General features: G+C 39.0%; 1 long non-coding RNA gene across 1 annotated transcript in view; it reads right to left on the reverse strand.

Annotated features, from left to right (window-relative positions):
• The window catches only part of LOC108544291 (uncharacterized), a 238,320-nt gene that overhangs the window by 62,603 nt on the left and 152,914 nt on the right, over positions 1-22,803 (reverse strand). The window contains exons 2-4 of the long non-coding RNA XR_001889792.1: positions 8,786-8,902; positions 7,775-7,862; positions 7,425-7,474 (exon numbers count right to left, since the gene is read on the reverse strand). This is a non-coding gene — a long non-coding RNA (uncharacterized LOC108544291). The remainder of the gene's footprint in view (positions 1-7,424; positions 7,475-7,774; positions 7,863-8,785; positions 8,903-22,803) is intronic.

The following is a 22,803-nucleotide window of genomic DNA, read 5'->3' on the forward strand; positions in this document are numbered from 1 at the left end:
TCAGGAAGTCTTTTTAGAACAGCAAAATCTCCCCATTTTCTCCTTTGTAGATTTGGTCACCTGAGCTGAAAGGAGATTCTGGCAGAAAAATGAAGACTATTTTGTCTCTGCTTTGAAGCAGTAACTTGAGGTTGCTCTTAAGCATTTGCAAAAACCTGAGTTCTTATTCCATCACTGGCAATACACTTTAAACTATAAGTATTACACTAATATTAGCAACCAAACAGTTAGCTATTCATTTTTCAGTCACATTGTACTTATTAAATTATACCTTACTTTGACACAGATTGTGGATTTGATTAGTTATGTGGGGCAATCATTTTAAATGTTTAATTCTCTGGCTGTAGACTTATATACACAGTTTAATCAAGTAATTGTGCCTATTTCTCAGTAATTTAAACGTCAAATTCTTGCTTTTTTAAAATCTGAAATGTAGCATACTTTTTCTACCTGTTTCTATAACCAAAAAACAGTTAAATTCACTTAGAAAACACTTTTCTCTTTCCCAAGTGAGCATTTTCTGCTAGATGGTCAACAAAGACTACCTCTGCTTGAAGGGAGGTGATTTGGGTTAGTGAAAAGAGACAGACCTTGTTACGAACCCTGTCTCTCTGCAACCTACCAGCTGCGTGCCCTTTAGGCAAGCTATTTAATATGGTTTGGTTGTGTCCCCACCCAAATCTCGTCTTGAATTGTAGCTCCCATAATTCCCACATGTTGTGGGAGGGACCAGGTGGGAGGTAACCTCATGGGGGCAGGTTTTTCCTGTGCTGTTCTCATGAGAGTGAATAAGTCTCATGAGATCTGATGGTTTTATAAACAGGAGTTACCCTACACAAGCTCTCTTGCCTACCACCATGTAAGATGTGGCTTTGTTCCTCCTTTACCTTCCATCATGATTGTGAGGCCTCCCCAGCCATGTGAAACTGAGTCCATTAAACCTCTTTTTCTTTTAAATTACCCAGTCTTGGGTATGTCTTTATTAGCAGCATCAGAACGAACTAATACACTATTTTATTCCCAACCTCAGTTTTCACTCTATAATATGTGAACAATACCTATGCTCAAGGCCTAATGTGAGGAAAAAATAAAGTTATGTATATTCAATGCCTGGCATCCATACAGGGCTAAAAATGCTAGTTTTCTTTTTTATTTTTTGCTTAGAAAAATAAACATAGATTTATGATGGGCATTACTAGTTACACACCAGAAAATCTACAGTAAAAATACTGCAGAGATAGAAGTACTTCACCTTTGGACTGAATGACAGAATCAGGCATTTGCATGCCTTGTTGTCCAAGCTTGTGGCTTAGTTTTGCCCTTTGCACACAATAGGAATCTCGCATGCTGAATAAAAATGCATCACTAAAGAAATGTACACTCTACATAAGTCCAAAGCATAAGTGATTAATACACAGCAAATGTAGTTCAGATGAATTGTTTCAATCAAATAAAAATATATCTGGAGCAAAGTTTCATTCCTCTTTAGGCTCTGGGTGTTTCTTGCTTACACGAAATACCTTTTGAAGTCAAAGAGGGTGCCTCACATGGATGTCTTATAGGATAGGATACCTAAGGAGTGAAGAATTATGAGATTAAATATTAGACCTGTGTGTGTTTTGTTTTGTTTTAAGGAATTAGCAGGTATTTCATGCATACATTGTTTCTTACAGGGCTGAGAACTGGGTTTTATAGTTACCCCAAAGAGCAAAACCCAAAGACTTCACATAAGTATTATGCAATGCCCCTTTATCTGCAGGTGGTCTTCCTCAACGTGGCCTTACTTTATTCAAGCATATTAAACTGTTTTAGAATTGCTTTTGTCTATAACTTATATAATATATCCTCTCAGAAAAAAAAAAAATCCTACAGTGAGTAGACAAAAAATAGCATCTCACTTTCATTCCAAGAAAATAGGAGTAGACGAATCCAGATTAGTAATTAATAAAAACAAAAGCTTCCCTCAACAGCTGTTCACACCCCTGCCCTGTTCTAGAGAGCACAGGCAGAACAGGCCCAAGAGGAAAAAACAGTTTAAGCTGGACTTAAAATAGTGTGCAGCAACATTTAAGGCTTTTTCTCTCTCCAGCCAGAAACCAGTTGGCAGGAAAGGGAAACAAATCCAACATACATAGTCAAGCACAAACGTATTTATTGAAGGTCCTCAGAACATTCCACTATGCCCCTGGAAAGCCCTATTAAAGCATGATGAGCCATAAAGCCTATGCTCAGAACACTACTAGTTTTCCCCACTGGGCTCTATCTTTTCAGTTTCTCAGCTCTGGGCAGGTGGGTGAGCAGCTTAGTACAAATCTGCCTTGAATTACCTATAGATTTGTAACCAAATCCAGGCTGGGTTATACCATAGCTATATGACAACATATTAGGTTACACCTAATGAACAGGGATTCCCTTTTATATACGACCCAAGTTTTTCTCGATTTAGGTCCAGGAGATTGCTGAGTGTATAACAAAATGTAGTGAGTGGGCAGAAAACAACGGTCAGAATCCAAAATGAATATTAGGACACGGTTGCTGAGGTGACTGGAAGATATACATCAGTAGAATAAAGGAGTGATATGGATGAGAAAGAAGAGATCAAAGGATATCATCATAGTAATTATACCTGAAAGAAAATCTTCTTTTAAATAAGAGTTTTCAAGTGTTACTTTCAAGGCCAAAAAGAACAAAAATTATCCCAATAGCTATCATTTATCACTGCCATGTGCCAGGTGCTTTTCTAAGATGCATTACATATATTAAAGTACTTTGTCCCCACAACAACCCTATGAAAGAAAAATCGTTATGATCATACCCCTTCTACAGATAAGGAAACTGAGGCACAGAGAAGTGAAGGTCACACAGCTAGTAAATAGCGGAACCAGCTAAAGACTCAGTTAGTTGTGCTCAGAGCCCACTTTCTTAATGACTTCACACACTGCCTTTCAATAAGCAAAGCTAGGGACCTACAATTCTTGGCTTAGCCCATGTATTAATAACACATGCCTGTGTCTGGGTCTCTTAGTTACCCAAGGAAGCAAGGACCCCAGGGTAGCATGGTGGTCCTCCCTAACCTCTCAGCTTCTGAACATCATCCCATCACCACACACAGGAGGAAACACGCTCTCTTTCAGGCCATGGTGGGTATAAGATATGGTTTATGAAAAGGTCCCATTTGGTCCTTTCTGTTTGACCCACTATTAAGCCTCCATAAAGCTTCCTAGTAAAAGAAAAGCTTCCTTAATGAGAAATTCTCCATGATGGCAAACCTGTCATTCTCTCAGGCCAGATTGTCATGGAAACTTTTATGAAGAGGAGCCCAACCCTCTGGTCTTCGGGCAGCAAAAGAATCCACGCAGTTGTTCCATTGTAAAATTATACCAATTTATTCATTGCAACAAGTGAGGCAATGGCACAAGTTTCTTTTACTGATGAACAGAATTAAAACATAATGAGAGGAACACAGTCAGAGTTTAATTTGTCCAACCTCATGCCACTCAGCTAGCCCACATCCTGCAGTCTTCCAACAGCCCAAACAATGCATTTGAAAAATAGGAATCATTGGGCCAGAATTATAAAATAATTTTGAGTTGGAAAAAAATGCATTGCTCTTTAAAATAATACTCAGGCATCTTCGTAAAAATAATAATCGTCTTATATTCTAAAACAGAGTCAGCAAACTATAACTTGCACCAAATCTGGCTTGAAACTCAAAGCTAAATATGATTTTTGCATTTTTACATGGTTTCAAAAAACAATCAAAGGACGAATGAGATATTAAGACATGTTAAAATTCTATGAAATGTAATACATAATGCATGTAATACATAATGTTTTATTGGAACATAGACACACTCATTCATTTACTTATTGTCTCTGGCTGCTTACACGCTACAAAGACTCACAGTCTAAAATATTTACTATCTGGCTCTTTATAGAAAAAGTTATAGACCCCTTTCTAAAGTGATAAATGATAAATATATTGCCCTAACAAGTTTCTCACTGACGAATTGTGGAACTATAGTTTTTAATTGTTAGAAAACAGTGAAGCATTTTGTGACTTACCTCAGTAATTAATTTCTAAAAATCAATTCTAAATAGACATTGGAGCTTATTACTTATTCTAATGATAAGCTGCAAGTTCTTAATTGTTCCAAGGGGTGTGTTTTTTCTTACACTAAAATGATGTATGACTGATACAAACCAGGAAATTTCTTCAAACACCTGAGTGAAACAAAGAAAACATCCCATGCACATGCATATTTACTTGGCAGGAACATTTTGCTGCTTAGCTTGAAACCAAAACAACTAAAGCCAGTAAAGACAGAGCACGTGGACTTCATTCCTGCCTCTTGCTTATTCCAGAATCCTTAATCCACAGAAATTTTTTTTGTGCAGCTCTTCATTAAGCATTTCAAAAGGAAAACAGGGGAATGGACTTCTTTTGAAAATGTATGGTTTGTTGTTGTTTATGACTACCCTTTGACAGTGGCTAAGTCATGTATTTATATTTCTCTTTTAAAAAAGGAATTTGTCACAGGATTTGACTGTCTTTCTGACCTTTTATATTTCTTGTGCTCAATATATACTTGTAATGTCCTGCAGTCTGCAAATTCACTCTGATTCTCATCCATGCTGCTCCCAAAACACATGCCTCTAAAATTCTTTCAAATCTGGCATCGTCATTTACTTTGAAAGTTGCTCCCTAAGCAAAGGCTGGAAAAACACAAAAGAGACTCACCAATTATTATTATTCAGGCAACTCCTAGGACTTTACAAATGTGCTGTAATAAATTAACTTTGTTATCTCCCTGAGTTACACAGAAGTTTTAGTTGTATTCAAATGCTAAACTAAGCAACAAATTCTTCATGGGGGGTACTGGCAAGAAAGAAGTCCTCCACTGAGGGCCTGGGAATATGTGGTGCAGTCTCAGGTCCTCTGTGTACGCATTTTATAAACTATGGGAAAGTATGGAAACTTTGCCATAGTTTGAACACGTATGAACAAAATATGAATTAGGACCTTGGAGAAAATGTTCTACTCTTATGTCAAATTCACATTGTTCAAATATGCTTTAGAGTTTTATAGAATTCTATGGAGACATCTTTCTTGTGATCTTAATCAGAAAATTATTTATGACTCAGAGATCCCAAAGACTCCTTTAAACAAGTTTGGGAAGCTGCTGAAGCTCAATCAACATCTTTAAAAGTAGTTCTAAAACATAGTTACGAGGAAATGCGGTATATTTTCCCAAATAAAATAAAAAGCTTTTGTCTCTCCCATTCAACCACTTCAAGAGATGTTTACTTTAGTCCAGAAATAAAATATATTAGCTAATTTTATAAGCAGTTTTAAAAGAAATAGGCCTGTAACAAAATTTATTTAGCCAACAAAATTTTCCCAGTTCTACTTGAGGTACTTACTAATGCCACTGTTTGCCTTTGCTAGTCGTTACCAGCTCTATCTGAGTCAAAGAAGAGAAATATCTCTCTACCACAAATCCCAAAAAGAATAAAAAGTGGGGAGAGGCAGAACATATTTAATTAGGCCTAGGCCTGTTGCCTGATTTTCATTAGGCCCCTGCCTGACTCTGATTTGGCCCACTATAAGTCCTTTTAGGCCACTGGGCATGAAGGCCAGTGCTTATTTTCATGGCTGTTTCAATTCATCAAGAAAATCCTTTGAAAGATGAAAGACACTCCACGTTTTTTCACCTGTTGTTCTTTCTTATGTGCCTGTCACTTCACTCGCCAAACTCGCTTCAAGCCAAACCAAATGCTTTCCAAACCTCTACAGTATGCCTTTGAAGATCTTAAGTTAAGTATTTTCTTATGCTGACCAGTATAGCTTCCAAATAAGGAATAAAAAAAAAAAAACGTAGTTCTTGAGTTTTTTTTTAATACCAGAAATGTAAAAACACATTCCAGTATGTGGATAAAAGCAAAATTCCACTTCCCCAAGTTTAGAAGTCTTGAGCCAAAAACACCTGATGTTCATTACCACACCCACAGCACATTGCTAATATATGACAAAGTTCCAGCAAAGACCATATGCTGTTTTTATTATTGCCACTTCACAAGTTTTCCCAGGCTCACCAGAAAAAGTATTCTACAAGACCAGCCCACTGAGCGGGCTCATCTTACTACACTGATGAAATTTAGTCTGTTATTTACCTGATTAGCAATAAACATCTCTCTTTATTTCCAACAACACAGCAATTAGGGCCCTAATCTGTCACCACTACCCTCAAGTTATGGCTTTCATCAAAAGAAAAGGAATTTGCCAAGAAGGAAAAACACAGCTCTACTTTCAAGCTAAAAATAGTTCTGTCTTCTAGACAATATACACTTTCACACGGCTCCAGCAAACATTGCTTCAAGCAGCCTATAAAGATATATCAGGAGAAGTACACAATAGGCCCTAGTTTTAAGTACTGGTTTAGCCAAAAGATGCAAACAAGCAAAAGCTGATACGGAAAAGCCAACCCGGGTGATATAAGAGGAAATGAAATCTCTGATTTGTTGATACTTTCTGAGGGGATCAAAAATAGATAAAACAAAATCACTGGACATAGTCAATATATCTAAATTTCCAGAAACTTTTTATAAGCCTCTCTACCAAAGGCTTAATTAAAAAGTTGTTATGAAGGTTATATTACATATTTATTCTTAGGCAGAAAACCAACTAAAAAACAAAGAACAAAGTAGAGGCAGTTCCCTAGGTGGATCTTATTTAGCATCGCCATAGATTATCTAAAAGATGACAATGATGATTGTCGTTATCATTATAATTACTTATTATAATTATTTCATGTCCTATATGCTATACCAAGCACTTTATGTACATAATTATTAGGTAGGTAATGTTATCTCAATTTTACAGAAGAATCTGAGGTTCTGAGATGTTAGGTAACTTGTCCAAAGACACACTGTTAGCAAGTGATGACAAACTGAGGGTAATCAATTAAACTAATCCACCAGTGAATTCATTTTTCTGAAGTTTTCACAATGATGAAGTCATTTATTTACTTATCTATGAGACAGGGTCTCACTCTGTCATCCAGGCTGGAGTGTATTGGCACAATCACGGCTCATTGCAGCCTCGAACTCCCACACAAGCAATCCTCCCACCTCAGCATCCCTAGTAGCTGGGACAACAGGTGCACACCACCGTGCCTGGCAAATATTTTATTTTTTTGTAAAAATGATGTCTCCCTGTATTGCCCAAGCTGGTCACAAACTCCTGGACTCAAGCAATCCTCTCTCCTCAGCCTCCCAAAGTGCTTGGATTGCAGGAGTAAGCCACCATACCTGGCTGACACAGTCACTTAGATATCTGTTAATGTTTTTTAAAACAAAACAAAATCACATGACTTTATTTCTGTAAGGCATAGCAAATAAGAAAGAAGTAATGGTTCCCTTACCTCAAGGGGACTAGAAATTTTTCAGGGATCCGTTCAATTCTTGCTCACTCCTGTTGTGTATCAAATATGAGAAAAGTTAATTCATTTAACGGATATCTAGTATAAGTAACTACTATGGACCAGGCAGTATATGTCTATCCTAAACTTGATTGTGGAAAAGAAATGAAAGGATTTGTCCATATCTATCAGAATGTTCCATCTGCAGCTTGAGTTTGCCCAGTTCTTATCAGCCTGTGGGAACAAATAAGGTCGCATTAATCAGCTAACCCAGATTTTATGGCTTTCCCTGGGATGCAGCCATCACTCAAAACTGCCCAAGTAGTTCTGGCAAATCCCTGGGTGCATCTCACCTGTGATAATGGACAAGCCTTGTCAGATACCGTGTGGCTTCCAATTCCTCTTGCTCTTTTCTGGCCCTCTCCAAGGACATTGTTGAAACTGGAAGATAAGTCCTTTCTCTTTAGATTGTACTACATTCTGTTAGAGAGATCTCCAGTAATCTTACTGGTACTTCCAGTATCCAACAGTTTTAGCAAAACAACTCATTTAGTATTCATTTATAACTTTACCCTTAACTCTCTAAAAGACTGAGACATGATCTAAAGGGAGGCCAGAAATGGAGACAAATCTGAGTCACAGACACCACACCATTCTCAGAATAGCCCCCCTCTTCTGATGACTAAGACTTATTACTGGATCAAGCTGTCACCCCTAACTTCCTCACCCCTTATAATAATTATCTCCCAGGATGATCTTAAATCTTTGTACAAACAGACTTCTGACAGGCTGTGCCCACCAGTAATTATAACATGTTCAGAACATGGCTGAACATCAGTGGGAGCCACTGTGTAGATTTATTGCCATGTTCAAACACCCACTCCCCAACACATATACTCCTTACTAAGAAACAAACACTTTGAGGGTGAAAGGGGGTGCTAAAGATGAAATTAAATTATCCTTGCATTCTGATATGGCTTATTTGGGAGCTCTGGTGGGCAGTCAGGAAACAGCATACTTTCTGGGTAGGTAGACCACCAAGAGACAATGATTAGGGTCAATACAAGAACAGCCTGTGTAGAATTACAAGGATAAATTAAGTTCAGGTAGATTGGCTCTAAATGGAGATTTGGTGGATGAACAGGAATTATCCACAAAAAGCACAAAGCATTACTGATCTATTTTTATGGCCACTAACAGAGTACAACTTTAGGGAGTGTAAGTCTAACTTCCTCATATCTGAAAACAATAGTCTTCTGACACAGACAGTTGGTGCCTCACCCATATTCCCTGACCCACTCCTGTAGCATTGGTTGCCTACTGCTTTGGCAGACAGTTCACTTCACAAACCAATGAGTTCCTACCTCAAGCATTTGTGTCTCTTTGACTCTGGACTTCCTCTGCCTGAAGAGCATGTGCTGCCCATATCCAGGTAGGCCAGAAATAGTGGAGAGTTAATTTCTCCAGACATAAACTTCAACCTGTAAAAGATGGAAAATGGTAAATAAATGTCCCAGCTTTCTTACCCCTTGTAGCAACTACAGTTTCTTAGAGGGTCTCCAGCAGGATTGAGTCCCAGGTACCCACGGTGGTAACCACTCCTGAATGCACTCTCTTTTGACTTTTCACAGGTCTCCATCCCATAATCCTACTCCTTCATGGTGCTTCCAGGGACCCCTTCAAAAATAAACTACTTGCCCCCAAATCCTTGTTTCAGGATCTGATTCAGAGAGAATCCAAACGAAGACATCTTTTTTCTATAAGAATTATCTCAAATATGAATTAACCCAGTGTGCTTCTCCACAATAAAACAAAGAGTTTTAAAGAAAGGAAAACTAATTTCAGAAGCTTGAGAACCTTACCTGTACCCAACTTCATCATTTTAAAAGTGACAAGTTCAAGGCTAACGAAACACAAAAGCTTCCAGGCAGGTTCCCATTGCAGAGAAGAAAGCTTGAGTTTGTCAGGGCAGGTAAAGGGAGAGAAAGAGGAACCTCTTCTTCTCAATTTTATCCTCACTTTCAATGCAATGCAAGCAAAAGACACAAAATAAAGGTCACCTCTGAGAAGAGCATTACAAACAAATCCGAGAACATAATTTGACTTTTCAAAATCAAACTATAGGGCAGGGCCAAGATGGCCAACTAGAAGCAGTGGTGATCCAAGGCTCCCATCAAAAAGAACCAAAACAGCATGTGAATCCTGCACAGCAACTGAGGTATCCAGGTTCTGTCATCAGAACTGACTAGGCAGGTGGTATGACCCATGGAGAGGAAGGAAGGGCAGTGTGGTGCAGTAGTCCACCTTAGAGCCACACAGGGCAGGGGAGCCCCCATCCCCAGCCAAAGGAAGCAGTGAGTGAGCATGTTACCCAGCCTAGGAAACCATGCTTTTTCCATGGAACCGTGCAATCCACATATTGGAAGATCCCACTCGTAAGCCCATCACCAGGGCCTTGGATACCAGTCATGGAATCATACAGATTCTCAGCACCCACTTGGCTGGAATTTGGCTAAGCCTGGCGAGTTCCTGGAGGGAGGCGCAGCCATCACCACAGGTACGGCTGCCTGTTGTCTAAGCCGCCTGAGCTCCTTGGGGGACGCATGGCAGCCATCACTGCAGCTGCTAGCCACCTAACACACTAAGCTCCAGAAGGGGTAAGGGCAGCACCCATCACTATAGCTCCAGGCTGTGCTTTCCCCTGCTGGAGCCAGGGAGGCTGGATAGCTTGGTCCCAAGAGGTATTCCCCCAAGCCCAGCACACCAGCTGTGGCAGACCACAGTCAGACTGCCTCTTCAGTAGGGACCCTGACCCATCCCTCCTGACAGGGTGGGGCCTCCCTGCAGGAACTCCAGCCAGGGGCTCAGGGGTAGAACTCTGATCTCCCTGGGCCTGAGCCCCTGTGGGGAGGGTGGCCATAGTCTCCATGGACCAACAGACTTAGTCTTTCCTCCTCCTAGCTCTGGAGAATCTTGGCATCCAGATGAGTGGGTTTCCCCCCAGAGCAGCACACCCCCTCCACCAAAGGACAGCCAAAGTACTTCATTAAATGGGTCCTGCTTCCCATGCCAACTGGGTGAGACTTCCCCCCCAAAAACAGGGTGGTCAGACACCCTATACAGGAGCATTCCTACTGGCATCAGGTTGGTGCCCCTCAAGGTCAGTGATCCCAGAGGAAAGAGCAGACATCCATCCTTGCTGTTCTCCAACCTCCTCAAGTGACATTTCTAGGCATGGGAGCAGATTAATAGGGCCTGAAGTGAACCCCCAGCAAACCACAGTAGCCCCACAGAAGAGGGACCTAACTATAGAAAGAAAAACAAAAAAAGCAGAAAGCAATACAACAGCATCAACAAAATAAGTCCCCACAAAAACCTCATCCAAGGGTCAGCAGCCTCAAAGATTGAAACTAGAAAAACTCATGAAGATGAGAAAGAATAAAAAAAAAAACCACCACTGAAAAACCCAAAGGCCAGAGTGACTCTTCTCCTCCAAATGATTGTGACACCTTTCCAGTAAGGACACAGAACTGGACAGAGGATGAGATGGACAAATTGACAGAAGTATGCCACAGAAGGTGGGAAATAACAAAATTCACTGAGCCAAAGGAGCATGTTCTAACCCAATGCAAAGAAGCTAAGAACCATGATAAAATGTTACAGGAGCTGCTAACTAGAAAAACCAGTTTAGAAAGGCACATAAATGACTTAATGGAACTAAAAAACACAGCATGAGAACTTCATGAAGCACACACAAGATAGCTGAATCAATCAAGCAGGAGAAAGAATATCAGAGACTGAAGATTATCTTGCTAAAATAAAGCAGGCAAACAAGATTAGAGAAAAAAGAATGAAAAGGAATGAACAAAACTTCTGAGAACTATGGGACTATGTAAAAAGACTGAACCTATGACTGATTGGAGTACCTGAAAGAGATGCGGAGAATGGAAGAAGTTGGAAAACACACTTAAGAATATTATCCAGGAGAACTTCGACCTAGCAAGACAAGCCAACATTCAAATTCAGGAAATACAGAGAACCCTACTAAGATACTCTATGAGAAGATCAACCCCAAGACACATAATCATCAGATTATCCAAGTGGAGGTGAAGGCGAAAATGTTAAGAGCAGCTAGAGAAAAAGGCCAGGTCATCTACAAAGGGAAGCCCATCAGACTAACAGCAGACCTCTCAGCAGAAACTCTACAAGCTAGAGGAGATTGGGGGCCAATATACAAGATTCTTAAAGAAAATAATTTTCAACTCAGAATGTCATATTCGTAAGTGAAGGAGAAATAAAATCCTTTTCAGACAAGCAAATGCTGAGGGAATTCATCACCACTAGGCCTGCCTTGTAGAGCTCCTGAAGAAAGCACTAAATATGAGAAGGAAAAACCTGTACCAACCACTGCAAAAACACACCAAAATATAAAGGCCAATGACACTATGAAGAAACTGCATCAACTAGTGTGCAAAAATAACCAGCTAGCATTATGATGACAGGATCAAATTAACAAGTAACAATATTAACTTTAAATGAAAATGGGCTAAATGCCCCAATTAAAAGACACAGAATGGCAAATTGGATAAAGAGTCAAGACCCATCAGTGTACTGTATTCAAGAGACCCATAACCCATACAAAGACACAAACAGGCTCAAAATAAAGGGATGGAGGAAAATTTACTAAGCAAATGGAAAGCAGAAAAAAGAAGGGGTTGCAATCCTAGTTTCTGACAAAACAGACTTTAAACCAACAAAGACCAAAAAAGACAAAAGCATTACCTAATAGTAAAGGGATCAATTCAACAAGAGGAGCTAACTATCCTTAGTATATATGCACCCAATACAGGAGCATCCAGATTAATAAAACAAGTTCACAGATACCTACAAAGAGACTTAGACTCCCACACAATAATAGTGGGAGACTTTAACACCCCACTGTCAATATTAGACAAATCAATCAGACAGAAAATTAACAAGGATATTCAGAAATTGAACTCAGCTCAGGATCAAGTGGACCTAACAAATATCTACAGAACTCTCCACCCCAAAACAAAAGACTATACATTCTTCTCAGTGCCACATGGCACTTACTCTAAAATTGACCACATAATTGGAAGTAAAACACTCCTCAGCAAATGAAGAAAGAATGGAAATCATAACAGTCTCTCAGGCCACAGTGCAATCCAATTAGAACTCAAGATTAAGAAACTCACTCAAAACCACACAACTACATGGAAATTGAACAACCTGCTCCTGAATGACTCCTGGTTAAATAATGAAATTAAGGCAGAAATCAAGAATTTCTTCAAAATCAACAAGAACAAAGAGACAACATACCAGAATCTCTGGGATACTGCTAAAGCAGTGTTAAGAGGGGAATTTAGGCCAGGCGCAGTGGCTCACACCTATAATCCCAGCACTTTGGGAGGCTGAGGTGGGTGGATCAGGAAGTCAGGAGTTCAAGACCAGCCTGGCCAAGATAGTGAAGCCCTGTCTGTACTAAAAATACAAAAATTAGCTGGGCATGGTGGCACGTGCCTGTAATCCCAGCTACTCAGGAGCCTGAGGCAAGAGAATCCCGTGAACCTGGGAGGCAGAGGTACAGCGAGTTGAGATTGTGCTACTGCACTCCAGTCTGGATGACAAAGCAAGACTCTGTCTCAAAAAAAAAAAAAAAAGAAGGAAATTTATAGCACTAAATGCCCACATCAGAAAGCTAGAAAGATCACAAACTGACACCCTAGCATCACAATTAAAAGAACTAGAGAAGCAAAAGCAAACAAATCCAAAAGGTAGCAGAAGACAAGAGAAAACTAAGATCAGAGCAGAACTGAAGGAGATAGAGACATGAAAAATGCTTCAAAAAATCAATAAATCCAGGAGCTTGTTTCTTAAAAAAAATTAATAAAATAGGCCACTCGCTAGACTAATAGAGAAGAAAAGAGAAGATCAAATAGACACAATAAAATATGATAAATGGGATATCACCATTGACCCCAGAGAAATACAAACTACCATCAGAGAATACTGTAAACACCTCTATGCAAATAAGCTAGAAAATCTAGAAGAAATGGATAAATTCCTGGACACATACACCCTCCCAAGACTAAACCAGGAAGAAGTCAAAGCTCTGAGTAGACCAATAACAAGTCTGAAGTTGAGGCACTAATAAACAACCTACCAACCAGAAAAAGCCCATAACCAGATGGATTCACAGCTGAATTCTACCAGAGATACAAAGAAGAGCTAGTACCATTTCTTCTGAAACTATTCCAAACAACTGAAAAGGAGCGACTCTTTTATGAGTCACTCATTTTATGAGGCCAGCATCATCCTGATACCAAAACCTGGCAGAGACACAACAACAAAAAAGAAAACTTCAGGCCAATATCCCTGATAAGCATCATGCTGAAATCCCCAATAAAATACCGGCAAACTGAATCCAGCAGTGCATCAAAAAGCTTATCCACCAAGATCAACTGAGCTTCATCCCTGGGATGCAAGGCTGGTTCAACATATGTAAATCAATAAAAGTAATCCATCACATAAACAGAACCAATGACAAAAGCCACATGATTATCTCAATAGAAGCAGAAAAGGCCTTCAATAAAATTTAACATCCCCTCAGGTTAAAAACTCTCAATAAACTAGGTATTAATGGGACATATCTCAAAATAATAAGAACTATTTATGACAAACTCTCAGCCAATATCATGCAGAATGGGAAAAAGCTGGAAGCATTCCCTTTGAAAACCAGCACAAGACAAGGATGCCCTCTCTCACCACTCCTATTCAACATAGGATTGAAAGTTCTGGCCAGGGCAATCAGGCAAGAGAAAGAAATAAAGCATATTCAAATCAGAAGAGAGGATGTCAAACTGTCTCTGTTTGCAAACAAGATGATCCTATGTTTGGAAAACCCCATCATCTCAACTCAAAAGCTCCTTAAGTTGATGCAGCATCAGCAAAGTCTCAGGATACAAAATCAATGTGCAAAAGTTACAATCATTTCTACACACCAACAATATACAAGCAGAGAGCCAAGTCATGAATGAACTCCCATTCACAATTGCTACAAAGAATAAAATACCTAGGAATTCAGCTAACAAGGAACATGAAGGACCTCTTCAAGAACTACAAACCATTGCTCAAAGAAATAAGAGAGGATATAAACAAATGGAAAAGCAATCCATGCTCTTGGATAGGAAGAATCAATATCATGAAAATGGCCCTACTGCCCAAGGTAATTTATAGATTCAATGCTACTCCCATCAAACTACCATTGACATTCTTCAGAGAATTAGAAAAAACTACTTAAAAATTCATATGAAACCAAAAAAGAGCCTGTATAGCCCAGAAAATCCTAAGTAAAAAGAACAAAGCTGGAGGCATCACACTACCTGACTTTAAACCATACTACAAGGCTTCAGTAACCAAAAGAGCATAGGACTGATACGAAAACAGACATATAGATCAATGGAACAGAATACAGTCCTCAGAAATAAGACCACACACCTACAATTATCTTGTCTTTGACAAACCTGACCAAAACAAGCAATGGGGAAAGGATTCCCTATTTAATAAATGGTGCTAGGAAAACTAGCTAGCTATATGCAGAAAACTGAAGCTAGACCCCTTCCTTACACTTTATACAAAAATTAACTCAAGATGAATTAAAGACTTAAATATAAAACCTAAAACTATAAAAATCCTAGAAGAAAACTAGGCAATACCATTCATGACATAGGTATGGGCAAAGACTTCATGACGAAAACGCCAAAAGCAATTGCAACGAAGGCTAAAACTGACAACTGGGATCTAACTAAACTAAAGAGCTTCTGCACAGCAAAATAAACTATCATCAGAGTGAACAGACAACCTACAGAATGGGAGAAAATTTTTGCAATCTACTCGTCTGACAACGGGCTAATATCCAGAATTTACAAGGAACTTAAACAAATTTACAAGAAATAAACAAACAACCTCATCAAAAAGTGGGCAAATGACATGAACAGACACTTCTCAGAAAAAGACATTAATGCGGCCAACAAACATATGAAAAAAAGCTCAACATCACTGATCATTAGAAAAATGCAAATCAAAACTACAATGAGATACCATCTCATGCCAGTCAGAATGGCAATTACTAAAAAGTCAAGAAACAATAGATGCTGTTGAGGCTGTGGAGAAATAGGAATGCTTTTACCCTGTTGGTGGGAATGTAAATTAGTTCAACCATTGTGGAAGACAGTGTGGTGATTCCTTGAGGATCTAGACCTGGAAATACCATTTGACCCAGCAATCCCATTACTAGGTATATACCCAAAGGAATATAAATCATTATCTTATGAAGATACACACACACATATGTTTATTGTGGCACTATTCACAATAGCAAAGACATGGAAGCAACCCAAATGCCTATCAATGATAGACTAAATAAAGAAAATGTGGTACATATACACAATGGAATACTGTGCTGCCATAAAAAGGAATGTGATCATGTCCTTTGCAGAGACATGGGTGAAGCTGACAGCCATCATCCTTAGCAAACTAACACAGAAACAGAAAACCAAACACCACATATTCTCACTCATAGTAGGAGTTGAACAATGAGAACATATGGGCACAGGGAGGTTAATAGCACACACCAAGACTTTTCAGCCTGGGGCAAGGGGAGGGAGACCATCAGGACAAATAGCTAATGCATGCAGGGCTCAAAACCTAGGTGACAGGTTGTTAGATGCAGCAAACCACCATGGCACATGTATACCTATGTAACAAACCTGCATGTTCTGCATATGTACTCTGGAACTTAAAGTAAAAATTTTTTTTTAAATCAAATTATAGCAATGTTGCATTAATTGAATGTAGTAACTACACCTTTAAAAAGAAGTCATTTTTGCAGACCCTGCTACCTGTCAGCCCATCATATGACCTGCTCCTTGCTCCAGCCACTACCAATCTGAGGTTCCCACCATGGACACTCCCATTCCCAGGGAGAGATGCAGACCCCTAGCCAGCTTCTGAAGGAGGCAAGGACCCAGTTGTCCAGCTGATCCAGGAAGAGGACAGGAGTGAGCAGGCAGCCTGGGCAGCCCCTTATCTCAGAGGAGTTTGGGGGAATGAGGCACAGGGCTGAGAGTGGTACTCAGGTTTTTGGCCTATCCAAGGAAGATTTAAGTTTTATGGTGCCTGAAGTTTGTACAATTTGGTAGACTTTAAGAAAAATAATAGCTCTGTAGATAGAAGTCCTATATGGATCTCACCGGGCTAAAATCAAGAGGCCACAAGATGGCTAACTATAGACATCAGACACCTGCCCTCTTCAGAAAGAATAAAAATTGTGAATAGACAACCATACCTCAAATAGGACATCTAAGAGGGAACACTAGAATCCAACATAGAGCTCAAGGAAAATACCTGAGGCACAGAAGGGGAAGGAAGCAAGCAGCTGGCTCAACCAAGATCAACCAATAGCAAGGGGATTGGTATTGTGGGGAAAAGGTAAGTGAGAAAGCTTCAGTTGTCCACATCCCTGCCACCGACTGTTGTTATCTGAACCACAGGAGAGTTTCTCTACCCACATGAACCCTGACACTAGCATGAGCAGTGATCTGGAGACCCTGCAAGAGCATTACACCCAACAGAGAACTCGCCCTGTGTCATTCAAACCCTGCTGAGACATATCAGTTGGCAGGAACCCATTTGGGGAGTAGCTATCATGGAACGGCATCTTGCTCTGGGAAAACAGCCCCTATATCTCCACATCCTGGGAGCTCCCACCGACATTCCCCAGGATCCACTCAGAAGGCTATAGCAGCACAGCACTGGCTGGACCCAAATGTACTGCAAGGTCTCTAGTACTCTAGCTCACAAGGAGTAGTGCTCCCCAGGGAAAAAGATGGTGTCATGTAGCAAAAGGCAGCCCCTGGGACAAAGGAAACCAAAGAATGTACTTTCCAGAGCCTGAAAACTCCCTACCTTGGGCTGTGTGAAGAGACCCTGCCCCAGCAGTGGCACAAACTGCTAGATGTGACATCTAGCAGTCACATCTCCAAAAAGTGACATCCTCTTTACCAGTGGAGTAGCCTCTGGGCTCAGGCTCTTGCATAGAGAACAGGAATGCTCCTCTCTCTCCACACACCCACTCCTACTGCTGCTGGAGGCTTGTCCAAGGGAGAGCTGGAAGGTTACCTGTCTAGGATGGTGAGTGGTGACTCTGACCCCAACCCCCCATGGCAGCTTGGCTCTCATGCCTGGGCTTGTGCATGAGGCAGTGCCCCTCCCTCCCTCTGCGTGGCACTACACAACTGCTGCAACAAAGAGAAGAGCTTGAGAGTAGCATGTCTGGGGATGTTGGGAGCAGCCCTGCACTGCAGCCAGCACCAATATCAGCTTGCACTGCTCAGGACACAGAGGGTCAGCCCACCACTGCCACCATGATAGCCCATACCACCCTGGTTTCCCAGGCACCCAAGAATCTGTTAACCCACCCAGCCCGCCACTGCCACTACTGGAATCCATGCAAGCCACCTGAAGGCCCACCATAGGCCTACTGGGAACTGCCAATACAGATGCCAGCATACACCACCGTGGGCAAAAAGACAGGCATGTTCAGCCTACTACTACCATTACTGAAGCCTAAAGCCTAGCCCACATGGCTTACCAGTCTCCAGCACAACTTTATCAAAGCCTCCACTAATAAATTCACCCTAACCCTCCGTGTAAATGCAAGAAAGCACTAACACTGTTTATAGTCAAAGAAATCATACAGAGAATACAGTATTGCACATACCCAGAATCAAAGCCTATATGCCTTGCCTAACCAACACCACAGATTCATCTTCAGGAAAAAGTCTTCCACTATGAAAGCAAATAGAAAAACAGAAAGAAGTGACTGTTACAGCAGATGTGCAAATATCAATGTAAGGATACAGGAAACATGAAAAAGCAAGGAAATATGATACCTGAAAAGGACCATAATAATTGTCCAGAAATTGATCTTAATTAAAAATAAAGCTTCTTAAAAAAAAATAAAGCTTCTAGATAAAGAATTCAAAATATTAATTTTCAAGAAGTCAGTGAAATGAAAGAGAATTTGGAAAAACAATACAAACAAATCAGGAAAACAATTCAGGATTGCTATCTCTCACTGTATACAAAAAATTATCAGAAAGATACGTACTGACTTTTTTAAACAGAACCTAATAGAAATTCAAGAAGAAATATAAAATACATTTGAAAGCTTAAACAACAGACTAGATTAGGAAGAAGAAAGAATCTTAGAACTTGAGCACAGGATTTTTTTTAAATAACCCAGTCGGACAAAATAAAGAAACAAACATTGAAAAACTGAGCAAGGCCTTTATGATATTTGGTACAACATAAAGTGACCAAATACATGAATTATTAGTATCCCAAGAATAAATAGGCACAATGAAAGGATTAGAAAATATATTTACCAAAAAAATAGATGGAAACTTTCCAAGTCTAGCAAGAAATTTAGACATTCAGATAAAGGAGGCTAAATGATCCCAAGGAAGATACAATGCAAAAAGGCCTTCTCCAACGCATATTATAATCAGACTGTCAAAATAAAGAGCAAATCTTAAAACAGGAAGAGAAAACACCTAGACAGCTATAAGGGAATCCCTATGAGACTAACAGCAAATTTCTCAGCAGAAACTTTGCAGACCAGAAGAGAATGGGATAGTATATTCAAAGTGCTGAAAGAGAAGAAAAAACTGGCAGCCAAGAATACCATATCCACCAAGTAATCCTTCATAAGTGAAGGAGAAATAAAATATTTATCAGACAAGCAAATGCTGAGGGAATTCATTATCACTAAACTGGTTCTATGAGAAATGCTCAAGGGAATCCTAAACCTGGAAGTGAAAGGATGACATTTACCATCATGAAAACACACAAAATTATAAAACTCACTAGTAAAGCAATCACACAAAGAAGGGAAAGAGAAAGGACTCAAATGGTATCACTATAGAAATTCACCAAACCACGATTACAAACAATAAGAGAAAAACAAAAGAGCAAAGAATACAAAAAACAACCAGAAAACAGCTAACAATATGACAGGAACAAAGCCGCACATATCCTTGAACATAAGCAGATTAAAGCATCCACATAAAAGACATAGAATAGACTTTTTTAAACGATGCAACCATATTCTGCTTAGCAGCATATACACCTATCAGCATACAGACTGAAAAAGCCCACCTTACCAGTAAAGACACATATAGACTGAGAAAGTAAAGGAATGGGAAAAGATATTCCATGCAAACAAAAACCAAAAGCAAGCAGGGATATCTGTACTTATATCAAGCAAAGCTGACTTTAAGTCAAGAACAGGAGAAAACAAAAAAGAAGGGAATTATATGAAGATAAAAGGATCAATGCAACAAGAATATATAACAATTCTAAATATATATGTGCTCAACACTGGAGAACTAGATTCATAAAACAAATATTACTAGATCTATATACAGAGATAGACTGTAATATAATAGTGAGAGACTTCAACACCCCATTTTCAGCATTAGACAGATCATCTAGACAGAAAATCAATAAAAAAAAAAATTGAATTTAAACTAGACTTTAGAACAAGTGAACCTAACAGACATTTTCAGAGCATTCTATCCAACAACTGCAGAATACACATTCTTCTCATCAGCACATGGAACTTTATCAAAATAGACCATATGTTAGGCCACAAAACAAATCTCAACATATTTTTAAAAATCAAACTCATATCAAGTATCTTCCCAGGTCACAACGGAGTAAAACTAGAAATTAACCCCAAGAGGAACTTTGGAAACTATATGAATACATGGAAATTAAACAACATGCTTCTGAATAACCACTGGGTCAAAGAATAAATTAAGATGCAAATTTTAAAAAATTCTTGAAACAAATGAAAATACAAATACAACATACTGAAACCTGAAGAATACAGCAAAAGCAGTGCTAAAAGGAAAGTTTATAGTAATAAATGCCTACATCAAAAAAGTAGAAAGATGACAAATTAACAATCTAACAAGACACCTCAAGAAACTGGAAAAGTAAAACCAAACCAAACTCAAAATAATTAAGACCAGAGAAGAACTAAATGAAATAGAGACTTTAAAAAAAAGGATCAATGAAATGAAAATTGGTTCTTCAAAAGATAAAACAATCCATAAACCACTAGCTAGATTAATCAAGAAAAGTGAAAGAAGACCCAAATAAACAAAATAAGACATGAAAAAAGGGGCAGTACAATTGATATGACAGAAATTTTTAAAAATCATCACCAACTATGGAAAACAACTATACACTGACAAACTGAAAAACCTAGAAAAAAAATGAATAAATTCCTGGAAACATACAATCTACCAAGATTGAATCAGGAAGACATGTAAAATCTAAACAGACCAATAAAGAGTATTATTATTAAATCAGTAACAAAAGGCTCCCAATAGAGAAAATCCCAAGACAGGATGGATCCACAGTCAAATTCACCCAAATGTGCAAAGGAGAACTAATACCAATCCCCCTGAATCTATTCCGAAAAGCCAAAGAGGAGGGAATTCTCCCTAATTTATTCTATGAGGCTAGCATCACACTAATACCTAAAATGGACAAGGAGAAAAAAGCAACAAAATAAAAAAAGAAAAGAAAAGAGAGAGAGAGAAAAAGGAAGGAAGGAAGGAAGGAAGGAAGGAAGGAGGGAAGGGAGGGAGGGAGGGAAAGAAAGGCAGGCACGAGAGAGAGAGAAAGGAACAAGACAAGGATGTCCACTTTCATTATTCTTATTCACGATAGTATTGGAAGCCATAGCCAGAGCAATCACGCAAGATAAGTGAATAAAAGGCATCCAAATTAGAAAATAGGAAATCAAATTATCCCTCTGTGCTGATGATATGATCTTATACCTAGAAAAACCTTAAAACTCCACCAAAAAACTCAGATTTGGTAAATGAATTCATTAAGTTGTAGTATACAAGATTAATGTACAAAAATCAGTAGCATTTCTATACAGCAATAATGATCTAGCTGAGAAGAAAATCAAGAAGGCAATTCCATTTACAATAGCTACAAAAAAAATACCTAGTAATAAATTTAAGCAAGGCGGTGAGCGATCTCTACAAGGAAAACTACAAAACAATGATGAAATTGAAGACGAGGCACAGTGGCTCATGCCTGTAATCCCAGCACTTTGAGAGGCTGAGGAAGGAGGATCATTTGAGCCCAGGAGTTCAAGACTAGCCTGGGCAACATAGTAAGACCTGTCTCTACAAAAAAATTCTTAATCAGCTGAGCATGGTGGCATACAAGCTACTTGGGAGGCCTAGGCAGAAAGATTGCCTAAACCCAGGAAGTCAAAGCTGCAGTGAGCTGTGATTGTACCACTGCACTCCAGCCTGGGCGACAAAGCAGGAGTTAAAAAAAAGAAAAAGGAGAAAAATAAATAAATCAAAGAGGACACCAAAAAACAAACAAACAAAAATCCCATTTTCATGAATTGAAAGAATTAATATTATTTAAAATAACCATGTTGTCCAAAGCAATCTACAGATTCAGTGCAATCCCTATCAAAATACCAATGCCATTCTTCACAGAATTAGAATGTGACTAGACTCCTAAGATTCATGTGGAACCAAAGAAAAAAAAAGCCTGAATAGCCAAAGCAATCCTAAGCAAAAAGAATAAATCTGAAGGCATCACATTACCTGACTTCAAAATATATTATAAGGCTATGGTAACTAAAACAGCCTGGTATTGGTATAAAATTAGACGTATGAACCAATGCAGCAGAATAAAGAACTTAGAAATAAAGCCACATATTTACAAACAACTGATCTTTGACAAAGCTGACAAGAAATTACACTGGGGAAATGAAATCTTGTTCAATAAACGGTACTAAGAAAGTTTGATAGCCACATGCAGAAGAATAAAACTGAACCACTATATCTCTCACTACATACAAAAAAAAAAACAACTCAAAATGGATTGTTTAAGCCTTTAGGCTTAAATATAAGACCCCAAACTATAAAACTGCTAGCAGAAAAGCCTAGGGGAAAACTCTCCTGGACATTGATCTAGGCAAAAAATTTATGACTAAGACATTAAAGCACAGGCAACAAAAACAAAAATGACAAATGGGACTTAATTAAACTAAAATGCTTCTGCACAGCAAAAGAAATAATCAACAGAGTGAACAGACAACCTGTTGAATGAGAGAAAATATTTGCAAACTATTTATCAGACAGGAGACTAATACCTAAAATATACAAGGAACTCAAACAACAGGAAAAAACAAACAATCCCATTAAAAAGTGGGCAAAGGACATGAATAGACATCTCTCAAAAGAAGACATAC

This window comes from Rhinopithecus bieti, unplaced genomic scaffold (assembly GCF_001698545.2).
Source record: "Rhinopithecus bieti isolate Rb0 unplaced genomic scaffold, ASM169854v2 scaffold_26425, whole genome shotgun sequence".
NCBI lineage: Eukaryota > Metazoa > Chordata > Mammalia > Primates > Cercopithecidae > Rhinopithecus > Rhinopithecus bieti.